The sequence below is a fragment of the Pterocles gutturalis genome, unplaced genomic scaffold, assembly GCF_000699245.1.
Source record: "Pterocles gutturalis isolate BGI_N339 unplaced genomic scaffold, ASM69924v1 scaffold52156, whole genome shotgun sequence".
Lineage (NCBI taxonomy): Eukaryota > Metazoa > Chordata > Aves > Pterocliformes > Pteroclidae > Pterocles > Pterocles gutturalis.
Window position 1 is genome coordinate 1 of NW_010107416.1, and position 11,514 is coordinate 11,514.

Genomic DNA, 11,514 nt, shown 5'->3' on the forward strand with positions numbered 1-11,514 from the left:
ATTCTATGATTCTATATTGCTTTTATCGATACATGAAGCCTAGCAGCACGGATGTCTTGCTTCCACACAGAAGCTTGAGAATATTTTCAGAATAGACCCTTAGTCAAGAAGAAGAAACTGCCTAGCACTCAAAGTCACCCTGTTTCCAGTTCAGCTTCCTGTCTTACTACTGCTTTTTCCCTAGCAGCAATGAAATGAATATTTACAGTATTAAAGTATTGCTTAATCCCCAGCATGTAGTTGGAATCACTGCACAGATTTTTATTGGTGTTTGAAAATGAAGTGTTGGGTCAGCCTCTTCTTTCCATCTTTGCAGAATTGCCCCAAGCAGTGTATGGATTAATATTTCTATCTTCAGTAATTTATATATTACTTTACTAGGTTTTTTTCCCTAAAAATTTTGTTTCCATCTTTTCAAACTAATAAGCAGGACAGTAGTTGATCTGTACTATGCTGCAGGTTCACCTGTCTAGACATTCTAAGAATGGTACCGTTTGCTTACACAATGTGCTGATCCTGTTTGATGTGGGATGAAGACTACTGCTGCGTCAAAGCTTTTAGTTCCTTTCATGATCACTAAAAGTTGAGATTGCTGTAGGAGAGGATCATTTGGTGTTCCTGTACTACTGTTCTTAGTGATTGGTAGGATGCAGTAAGCCAATGTTTGCTTGCTCGTAGCTACAGACAACAGACATCTTAAAAAAAAAAAAAAAAAAAAAAAGACAAACAAAACCAAAAAAACTTAAAAAAAAAAAAAAAAAAAAAAAGGCCAGCAAAACCAAAAAACCAAACTGACATCCACAAACACTTACTGATTACATTGGTGCAGAGGATGACATTGTTTGTGTTCTACTTTTTACAGTAAACAAAATGCAGATTTTTAAACAACAAAACAATGTTCAAGATCTTTTATAGACATACAATACACTTTTAAATAGTTAAAATCAAACACGGAATCTAAAAAGCTGGCCAGATCATCTTTAAAACTGGCGATCAAGACAATTAGAAAAAAACAGAGTTTATAGGGGAAATTGTGAAGAAAATCCTTCTCACACTAATCACAAGCAATACTTGAACAGACTTGATAGGTACTTGGGTACATACTGGTATCTCTTCCAAAAGAAAAAAAACACAGACCTTGTCTTTATTTGAGGGCCTTGCAGATCTTATAAAGCGTGTAGTTTTGGTAAAGGTAACATTAATATTTGATGCCATTGTTTACTTAGTCCATTTATTACTTTACTTGCAAGTTCTGTGAGGACTTACATAAAAAGTTAAATTAATAAGTGTTTTAAGATAAACATATTTGCTGGGGAAAATGGGGAATTGTGTCATAGCTATTTTGAAATATTTGTTAAATATGCAACAGAGAAAATGGCTATAGAGAAAATGTTACTGCTGGGCTTTTTTTTTTTTTTTTAATTTATAGCTTCTTGTTACTACTCACATTACTCTTCTCATAAAAAGTTACTTCAGGGTCCCATAATTACATCAAGAACATAAATGAGTACCTCACGAGATCTGCTTTTAGGTTGTGACTATCTGTTATTTTGTGGAATAAACCTTAATAGATTATAGAACCAGGTGTTTACTTTGTAAATGCAGAATAAGGAGCAGATCTTGAGCTGCTGGTGTTACAGCCAGAGCGTTCACGTACTTTCTCTGGTTCCCCGAGATGCACTGTGTGTCCCTTGTAGGACCTCCAGTTGTCCTGTTCACAGTTTATTGTTAAAATTCTGCTTTAGTATCAAAGCTGAAGCAGCAGTTTATAGCCACTACAGTGAAAGCAGAAAAAGAAGATGGGAATATAACATTACTTCTTTTATTTTGCTACAGTTATAGTCCTGAGGGTAGGTTGCATTAAAAAGTGCCTTAATTTGATTATCCATCAGAAAAAAACCCAAACATGTATTTGTCTGCTACTACAGAACTTGCTTTGAGATTGGTTCCATAGAGATCACTGCTTTTCACTTGTCTGAATACCTGGAATCACAGTTCTGCAAGATACATAAAATATTAAAAAAAACTGATTTTAGATTTTATTTCTCTCTCACCTCCCTAGCCTGTAAAAGGGAAAAACAAATTACTATGGAACCTTAATGCTACATTAAGCAAGCCTTTTTAGGTAAATTAATGAAAACTGATGAGGTATATATTTAAAAGTGAAATTAACTGTCTACTTGGCAAGAAATTAAATTACTGGTGGTAATAGAGTATTAAATTTATAGCTTGTAACACATACAAAATATTAATTGAAGTGTTCTTTTTTCTTCTAAAAACACTCTTTTGTTACTTACCAGGAATCCATCAACAGCGTCAAAGCCAGATTAAGCAAAAGCGTCCAGATTCAGACCCTGCTCAGAGCATTTGAGGCTCGTGACCGAAATATACAAGAAAGCAACTTTGACCGAGTCAATTTCTGGTCCATGGTCAACTTGGGAGTAATGGTGGTGGTATCAGCTGTTCAAGTTTACATGTTGAAAAGTCTCTTTGAAGATAAGAGGAAAAGTAGAACTTAATATTCAGTATGATTATAATAACAGGTCTGGGGAGAGAGGGGGAGCAATAAACTGCTCCAGTAAAGGAAAAAAAAGAAAAACATGACCTTTGAGATTCTTTTGAACAGGCAGTAGATATCAGGTTTTCAATTCATGTTAAGCTTTTTGGTTGATTTTTGGTGGTCATCTTTGGTTTTGGCCAGGTTTTGGGTTTGTTTGGAGGTTATCGTGTTGATTTTTTGGTTGGGTGTTTTTTTTAACATCAACAGACAGCCTTGCCCCAAGCTCTTCCATTTTTGCAAGTGCTACTAACAATATTTTTTTTGTACTTGTAGCATTTGTTAATGAGTGTTAATGACTAACTTGTGCATAGCACACAGGATGCTTGGTGCATATGCAAAATAATGTTACTACTGTCTTTTTTTTCATGTTCACATAAAACTTTAAATGGTAACTTAGACATTGGATTTTTCGCTGTTAAACATTGAGTGAATTTACATACGTGCCGAAGTGTTTACAGGATTGGGGCCCCCAGGGGTAGTCTGTAGTTACTGTCGTTTATCTTCAAAGTTACATGTTTTTAAAAATCTGCAGCTTTTATTATACAGCACCATGGAGAAACACTGGGCTAACATTTTGAGAACAAAAAGGGGAACTCTTTTTATATACAGATGACCAACAGCAGCACTTTAAAAAAAAAATCATCAATGTGAAATGGAGTCAGTGTGAAAAGAATTGGAGAAAAGAGGTGCAATTCCTGTTCATAAATCTTTGTCCCGTAGTTGTACAGTCCTTTTTACGTAAGATTCAGGAGATGTGACTAGATGGTATACAAAGAAATACACACCTTGAAGTATGGTTTGCAAGCTCTTAAGTTACTGTAACCTCACGTAATAGATAATTTTCAAGAAGTCATTTCTCACATTATTCTTTCACTTCAATAAAGGGGGGAGTGTCACAGTATGTAAAAACATTACCTTGACATTAATTTTTGTAGTCTAAAATCCCTCTTATTTGCCAGTTTATCTTTTATTTGTTTTTGTGTACATCTGTGACTAACATAGCAATTAATACGGTAACTTAGAAAGGCATAAAAAAACAAAGCTGTTCACCTAAATATTCCCTTTTTGCTCATCCTCACAAGTCTTGCAGCTGTGCAAGTACACTCGGTTCATATGAGCAGTGTTTCTACACCCAGCTAGTTATATCAGTATGGCATCAATTACATGAGCAGTAAGTACAGGCTTTAAATTTTAGGATCAACTGAGTATGTAATAATCACTGAACTAACGCAGAGCTATCCTCAAATCCGTACTTTGTAATTTCTCTATGAAGTGGCTGTTAACAGTGTAGTGAGAGTGTGGACAATTTTTGCCAAAACCCCTGGTGTGTGAGAATTAACTTTTTGGTAAAAATTATTAAACTATTAAAATGTGCCAAGTCACTGAAATTTCCTGTACAAATGTGTTAAACTACATTTCATCACAAAAGTGTTTTTAAAACACACCTTTTTTAAAAAAGTGCTTTTAAAAAAAGTATGTATTAGTGTTCTGCCTGGTGTTGAGTCATCTGGGTATGAACAGCAGAAGTACAACTTTGAGACTTTCTGATTAAAAATTATTTTGTGGAGATAAAACAGGGTCAATAGATGCATGAAGAAACCGTTTGTTGAAATGAAGCAGATGCTAGCAAGGGCTACAATACATAGAAACAGCACTTCAGTTTCAACTTCAGACAATGGGACCTAGCAATAATATTTCTAAATACTTTTGCTTATAAAAAGTATTGTTCCTTACAGAACTTGTTATAGAGAGCTCCAAAGGCTGTTGAGCTACTTCTTCTTTCTGCAAGCTGCATCCAAAATAAGATTGTTTCTCTTTAGGGTTCTGCATATTTTCTTTTTGCACATGAGGCTTTCTGTTCTGAACTGCCTGGAATTAGAAAGCTTATTTCTATGATCAGGACAAAGTCTAGGAAAAGTTAATTTTTTCTGCTGCAGTGGCAAATAATATTTTTCTGTCATTTCCCTGTACATCTCCCAGTACCAATGTACCACATACCAACATCAGGGCATAAGCCAAAGCTCACTGAAGTCCACTTCCAATGTTTTGATCTGGTCCCTTCAGGACAGGCAAATCAGATTCTTCGGGCTCTGCCCCTTTTGCTAAAGGAGGCGGTTGATCTTCACTTCCATCACCATGAGTGTGATGCTACAAACCATCTGCAAAATGCTGAACCAGCTCCGTGAAGCCGTGACTAAGACATCTACCTCTTATATCAAAGCTACTGGATTCTAGATTTCAGCTTAGACCTCCAACAGATGAGCTCTACCAAGTCTTCCAAGGGCATCTCAAGGCATTAGGTTGCCCAGCTGCTCTGCTGTGCCTCTGACAGTGGTTATCCATCCAGTGGCAAAGCAGTATGATGTATTAGCTTAAGCTGCTAATGAATGCAGACTTCTCTGATCGAAGACAAGACTGAACTGCAGCAGTTTCTCCAATTACAAATAGTAGTCTCTGGTAGAAGGAAAATAACAATTGTCAGTAGAGTTCATCTGGAAAAAATTATTACTTTGCAACCAAGAGCTCTGACTATTTTCTCCCCATTCAAGAAAACGAAACAGGAAAGAACTATAAAGGTAACTGTGCTTTGACTTCGGCAGATGGAATATGTTTATCATAAAATAAAAATTCATTTGGATTTTGAAGGGTAGATTGCTTTTGAGTTGTATAAAATTTACAAAGGAGAATATAATTTTTTTTCTTAATGGACTTTTTATTCAGAATTAAATGTTTTAAGACTTGCAGATGTTGAATAAAATTATGCAAAACTGAGATTTTCAATAAATTAAGTTTAAACCTGTGTTTATGTTCACTTTATAATGAAGGAGGAACAATTTACCTATGAATGCTGCAAAAGATCCAGGATGCTAAGCTTGTGAGACCACAGACAGCAGCAAATTGACACCTGAACTCAAAAAAAACACTTCACTGCTCTAACCCAATGCCCTTCTGAGTTCACAAACCCTTTTCAGAAAAGATTTTACAGAAGGTACTTTGTCTTGATATGTTGTTCTAACTTGTGTGCATGTTTGTGCACTTCCAATTAGCAGTACATAGGTCACATGAAATTAAGAATTTAAAAAATAAATTTATTTTTCATCAGCAAACATCAACTGATATCATCTGATGACCTGTTGAGTGCTTCCATTATATTTTCCTCCTCTAAAGAAACCATTTATTTCACAAAATAAGTATTTTCATTTCTGATTAGGTACAGTCAACATATTGAAAGTAAAGCCTTAGGGAAAAATAGAAGGAAACCAGAAAAGTAGTATCAGATAATATCAAACTGTAGCAATTAAGAATCCCATAAGAGAAATTACTACTAGTTATTAACATGTAATAATTTCACATTAGTCATAATACGCAAGATCCTGAGACTAAAAGCTCAACATTCGGAGCAGTGACAAATCTGAGCTTGTTTACCATTTCATAAGACTCCTGAGAAACCTGGGCCTGTCCGGAAGCCTGCTAACCACATTGTTCAAATAATGAAACAGGAACTTCCTTTTTGTACTGTGTTTTCAATCAACAAAGTAGATACCATAAAATACTAAGGTACAACATTCTGCTGTCCAATTGGGCAATTTATGGTAGAAGGAACAGGTTTGACTTGCAAAGGTACATGCAGAGTTAAAATTATCAAAAGCCATTTTGGACAAAGACATCAGACATACATGCAAAAGTTCCCCTTCCTGGTCTCTCTCAGTGCACACTGTGAGAAATGACACCTCTGCCCTAACTTCTTCCCATGTGCACCACACCACTCTTGTACCTCAGACCGGCACAAGTCCGTTGCATCTCCCATGCTCAGCAGTGCAGCACTTCTTGTAACTAGGCTCGTTTGTCAGGTTGCAGCATTATCCTCAGAGACCATGACCATGTCGTACAGTGGAAAGACTACTTTGTTAGATGTTTTATTCAACCAGCCACAGCAATTTTTTTCTTTACAAGTATTTTAAAAATAAATATTTATATGACAATCAGTCCCCTAAAGACTCATTATCCTCAAGTTAACTAAAACAGTCTAGAACTAAGTAGATTGAGCTATATCTCATGTCTTTAAAAAACTAACAATTCCTGTGCCTTACCTAGTTTCAAAGAACAATCTTTTTTGAGACTGCTTCATTTTACAACTTTTGGTGCAGACAGGAGACAAACTCTTAGCTACTGATGAGAAATGGCTTATGTCAAGCCCTTCCTTTTCCATGCCTTCCCCCTGCTACGGTGGTACCCTATCAGAGAAACTCAGTGTTCATAGAGGAGGAATGCTCCTATAGAGGTAAGCACCATATTAATAAATTATTGCAGAGCAGATTGAAAGCTATATGCCTCATTGTATGATTTCATTTAAAAAAAAAAACAATTTACTTAAAGCAACTGCTGATTTGTATCACAGGTACAGATAATAAAATAGTAACAAAAAATAATAGTAAACACACCTACAATGCTGAAGTTTCACTACAAGCATGTGAATTACATCATATTCTCTCATGCTAGTGATTGCTATAGTTGAAGACAGTTAAGACTTGAAACCCATACAGGTCACAAGTCTCCTTCTTCCCTAAGGGTGTACCAGGTTTCTGTAAGCAAGATATCCTTCACTCTCCATCTCCTACCTGCCAAATTGGAATACAGGTGTGAAGGTACAGAGCTGCCAAGAGAAAAGTTCTAAAAGTATTTATCTATAGTCTGTATCTTCATTTCAACAGTATGTTAAAAGACCTTGACGTTAACTATCTAATTAAGGTAATTTTTCTACTATGCTGGAGGATTTCAGGGAGTGGCAAAAATCCAAGTTAAGTCAAAAGCTACCCAGGACTGTCCATACAAAAAGCTTCTAATAGTTCAATCAATCCCAGTTCCAAACAGTTAATGAAAAGAATCTCAATTACATTCTAAGGACAGGAAAAGGGGAGAACCAGACCCTCCCAGCCCCCCAAAAGCCCTGAGCATGCTTCAGCCATTATTCACTTACGCTGCCTCTCCTGAAATCATTCTTCTCACTTCTTTCCCACAAGATGACACCACAAGACAGGGAAGAACGAAGCAAGCTCAGGTGCCAAGTGGCCAAACAACTGGGAGTCTCCATTCTGAAGCTTCAACACTTACCTTTGAGTACCTGTGAGGCAGGTGAGCACCTAGAATACCGGGCTTATTACCACAAGCAGAGAAGAAAAAAAAGCATGGGATGAAAGAAGGCAAGGATTGAATGAGCTGCCCCTCCAGCCCTGATCCAAAGCCTCTCTTTAATAAGCATTTCACAGCCCACTTAAAGACTTCCTTAAAAATAATAAATTCCCATTGTAATTAAATACATTCAAGTTGTTTCTGATTGTATTACTCTGACTTGTCTACTTATACACATAAGTATACAAATTACATATATTTATGCAGACATGCTTTTCTGCAACAAACCAGTTGCCTCCCTAGTCAATTTTTCAGATATAAAAGTTCTGAGTGGATTCTGTACAAAAACCATCACTTTACTTAACCAAGGATCTCTGCATTGTTATCTTGATCAGTTTTTAGTTCAACCTTAGTATTCTTCCCCTTTTTAGGCTCACCTTTTCCTCCTGCTACCACTACAAATATATTTTAACATCCCATATATTTTAACAACCTTTCCAATTGTTCATTCATTATTTCGCTTTCCCTGAATTTCCAACCATTGTTGATAATCTCTAGAATTTTACTATCTTCCTGCTTTCCAATCTCTGCTATCATGCAACCAATTTGTGAAGTTATGAACACTAAGGTAGAGCAAGCAGGTGAAAAACACAAAGTAGGCAGCCTTAGTAATGTTCACAAGTGAAAGGAACATGTACATAGCAAAGCAATAACTATCACGTTGGATGGTGACATGAGTGAATGCAATAATAGCAAGAGTTTTTTGAGTATTCATTAAGGAATGGTGGAGAACAAATTAAGTACCTTGAAATGGTGCCTAGAGAACAAACTTTATCTAGAACAAGACGGAACTATTCATTAGCTTCTCACTATAAAGCAGTTTTTGAAGCAAATGAGCTTATTAGCGTAAGACTGCAGGTGGCAAGATTGCAAGTTAGTGAGAACACACCGGACAGGAAGTAAATAGAAGATTAGGAAACCAAAACCACACAGAAGACAATCAATGCCAAATGCAAAATAGCTAATAATGGGAAGAAAATAATATTGTCTAATTCAGAAGCTGGAAACATTAATTACAACAAGTGAAAAAGAAATACACACTGATAAAATTATAGCAATGAATAGATTAGGAGAAAGATGATATGGAAAGAACTCCATGAGCTACAGGTGTATTTGAAAAACTAGCATCTGCTAAGCAAAATATTTTGGTATTAATGAAAACCAGAATTATTGTTGATGTTATGATATATGGATCTCAATGCTGGAATAAGAAAAAGGCTGATTAAAAAAATACCAGAGATGAACTAGCTGAGAGGAACATTAAGGGATGCAGAAATTTAGAACAGACAAAAACATCATGACAATACAAAATCTTCCATTTCATTGTTGCTGAACGATAGGAGTGACAGACTAGCAAAAGTATCAAATTCCAACCTCATTCTCAGCCTGTGCACAGCTTCTACTTGTACTCATCTTTTCCTTTCCTTTTTATTGTCCTGCTCTATCTATTCTAGAAGATGGTCATTCTCCTTTCAACTTTCTTCAGGGGCTCCAAAGGATTCTCTTTTCCCTGTCTTTCTCTTCTTTATACCTCACTTATAGATGATCCAATTTAGAAAAAAAAAGAAATCAACTTTTCTACAAACCTCAGGTTAACAACTTGTATTTTTTTTTTCCCCTCACACATTACTATATTTTTCTGACCAAGCTAGGATCTCAATAGATGAGACATGGATGTTCAGCCATCAGTTTAAGTTCAGCACCAACCAAACAGCTCACCATCGTAAACTCTTTTCTCCCCTTTGCAGAAAATACCATTTCTGCCAACACACCTTAGCTGCAGTGTTACTTTTAATTCAGGCAGATGTGAGGGAACTAGAGAAGTGAGACAATTTAAAGCCTGAAAGTGTTACCTGCATAGCATTTACAAGATTCATCCTCTTCCCTCTGTGCACAGAACTGATGCTCCTGTCCAGTTCATCCTTATCACTGTGTTCTGACTATCGCTCCACCTCCAGCCTTGGCACATTCCATCTCAAGTCAATTTCCTTTTAAAATATAACACTAAAGATCACTTTAGTAGGATGTTCCAGAGACATAACCATTTTTCTTTTTATCTACTTATCTGTCCCCCTACTCCCTAAACAACAAACTGCTTGTCTTCACCTTCAAGGCCTTTTTTGGTTTATTTGTGTCTTCAGGTTAAATCAAAATTTCAAAAACCTTCATTTCACATATCACACAATTTTTCTAAATTCCTTTGTCATCTCACTCAAAATGCCCGTTATGTATAGAAAAACATAGTTTTTATTCAAAATTCCTCTTGAAGTTTTTGTTGAGAACAATGATTTGACAAGTAGTTTGCTATGATGATTATGTTACAATTCTGACCAGTAACGTGCTAGTATGTCTTTGCTGTCTTGTTCATGTGATGCCTACATTTTTAGAACAGCCAAGACTTTACCTACCTAAATACTACTGTAATACAAATAACATATAATGGAAAAATATTACATCTGATACACATAGAAATGGTTCTAAATCAGTGACCACAACAAAGTTGAATTACATATATTTACACACATGCATACATACAATGATCAGGTCATACCAAAATGAAATCGTTAGGTACAGCAACATTTGTATTTTTCTTTTAGACACTCCATTACTACATACAATGAAATTCACATAAAATGAGAGAAAGGCATTTGTAGGTGTGCTTTAATTACTACTCTATCTGTATCTTCAGCAGCACTATTGCAGCATTTTCCAGTACATGACACCGTGTAACAAAGCATCCCTCAAGCACAGCTGGAACACTAGTTAGAGTCTATGTGCAGGGCAAGTGTCTCCAGGACAGTAACAGGATAGCTAGAGAGAGAAAGAATGTCTGCGAGGATGCCACCACATACGTACTCTGCAAGAATACAGAATCAAAACTCATTCTTCTCTCTCAAAAAATACACACATTTAATGTTGGTCTTTTAATTCTAAGAAAAAAAAGCAATTCCAAAAATACAAACTGAACATCAGAGTCAAGTCAACCACCATAAAATGAAACAATGACATTCACAATAGTTAAGTCTATGGACAGCTTAAGTATGACATATCTTCTTCCCCCCTCCCATAAAATCCCTAAGTACATTCCAATATTTATCTTTAAATGAAACTTTATGAAAAATACTGCTGGTGTTCAGTTAGAATTAAAGGACTCGGATAAAGTGAAACAATAAAGACAGATACAGATGGTGTGAGTAAGGTTACAAAGGCTTTACATTTTGCATTTTCCCAAGATATAAACATTCAAAAATTAACAAGAAGTTGCTGTGTTATCAAAATATTGCAGCTATAGGCAAGGCAACATTAAATTAATAGCTGAGGGTGTGAGAAAAAAAACCACACATTTTAGTGAAGGTAAACAGAAGTGGCAGATTTTTAATTAGCATTTTTATAAAGCTAATATTACCCCGTCAGCCATAAACCAAGCACAGGATAAAAAGCTCTCTCTGCTTCCTTTGGCTATAAGGTGACAGAAAAAAAAAAAATCACCTTCTCAAGATGTTCAAGATGAGCAGAAAAAGTCAAATAATCAAGTAATGGAATAAATAAGTACTAACACAGGCAGTACACTTTAAACCACTGTCATTTGTAAATGTTACATAATTTTATTTTGGTGGTAAACTGTAAGCATGTAAGAAAATGAACCTTATGCAGTACAGTGAATAACCACCAAAGTAAAAATATTCTTCTGTTTACTCTTTGGCTAAAACCCCCTCAAAAGTAGCAAACAAAGAAAAAACATCTAATACTGGCAAGAGACTGAC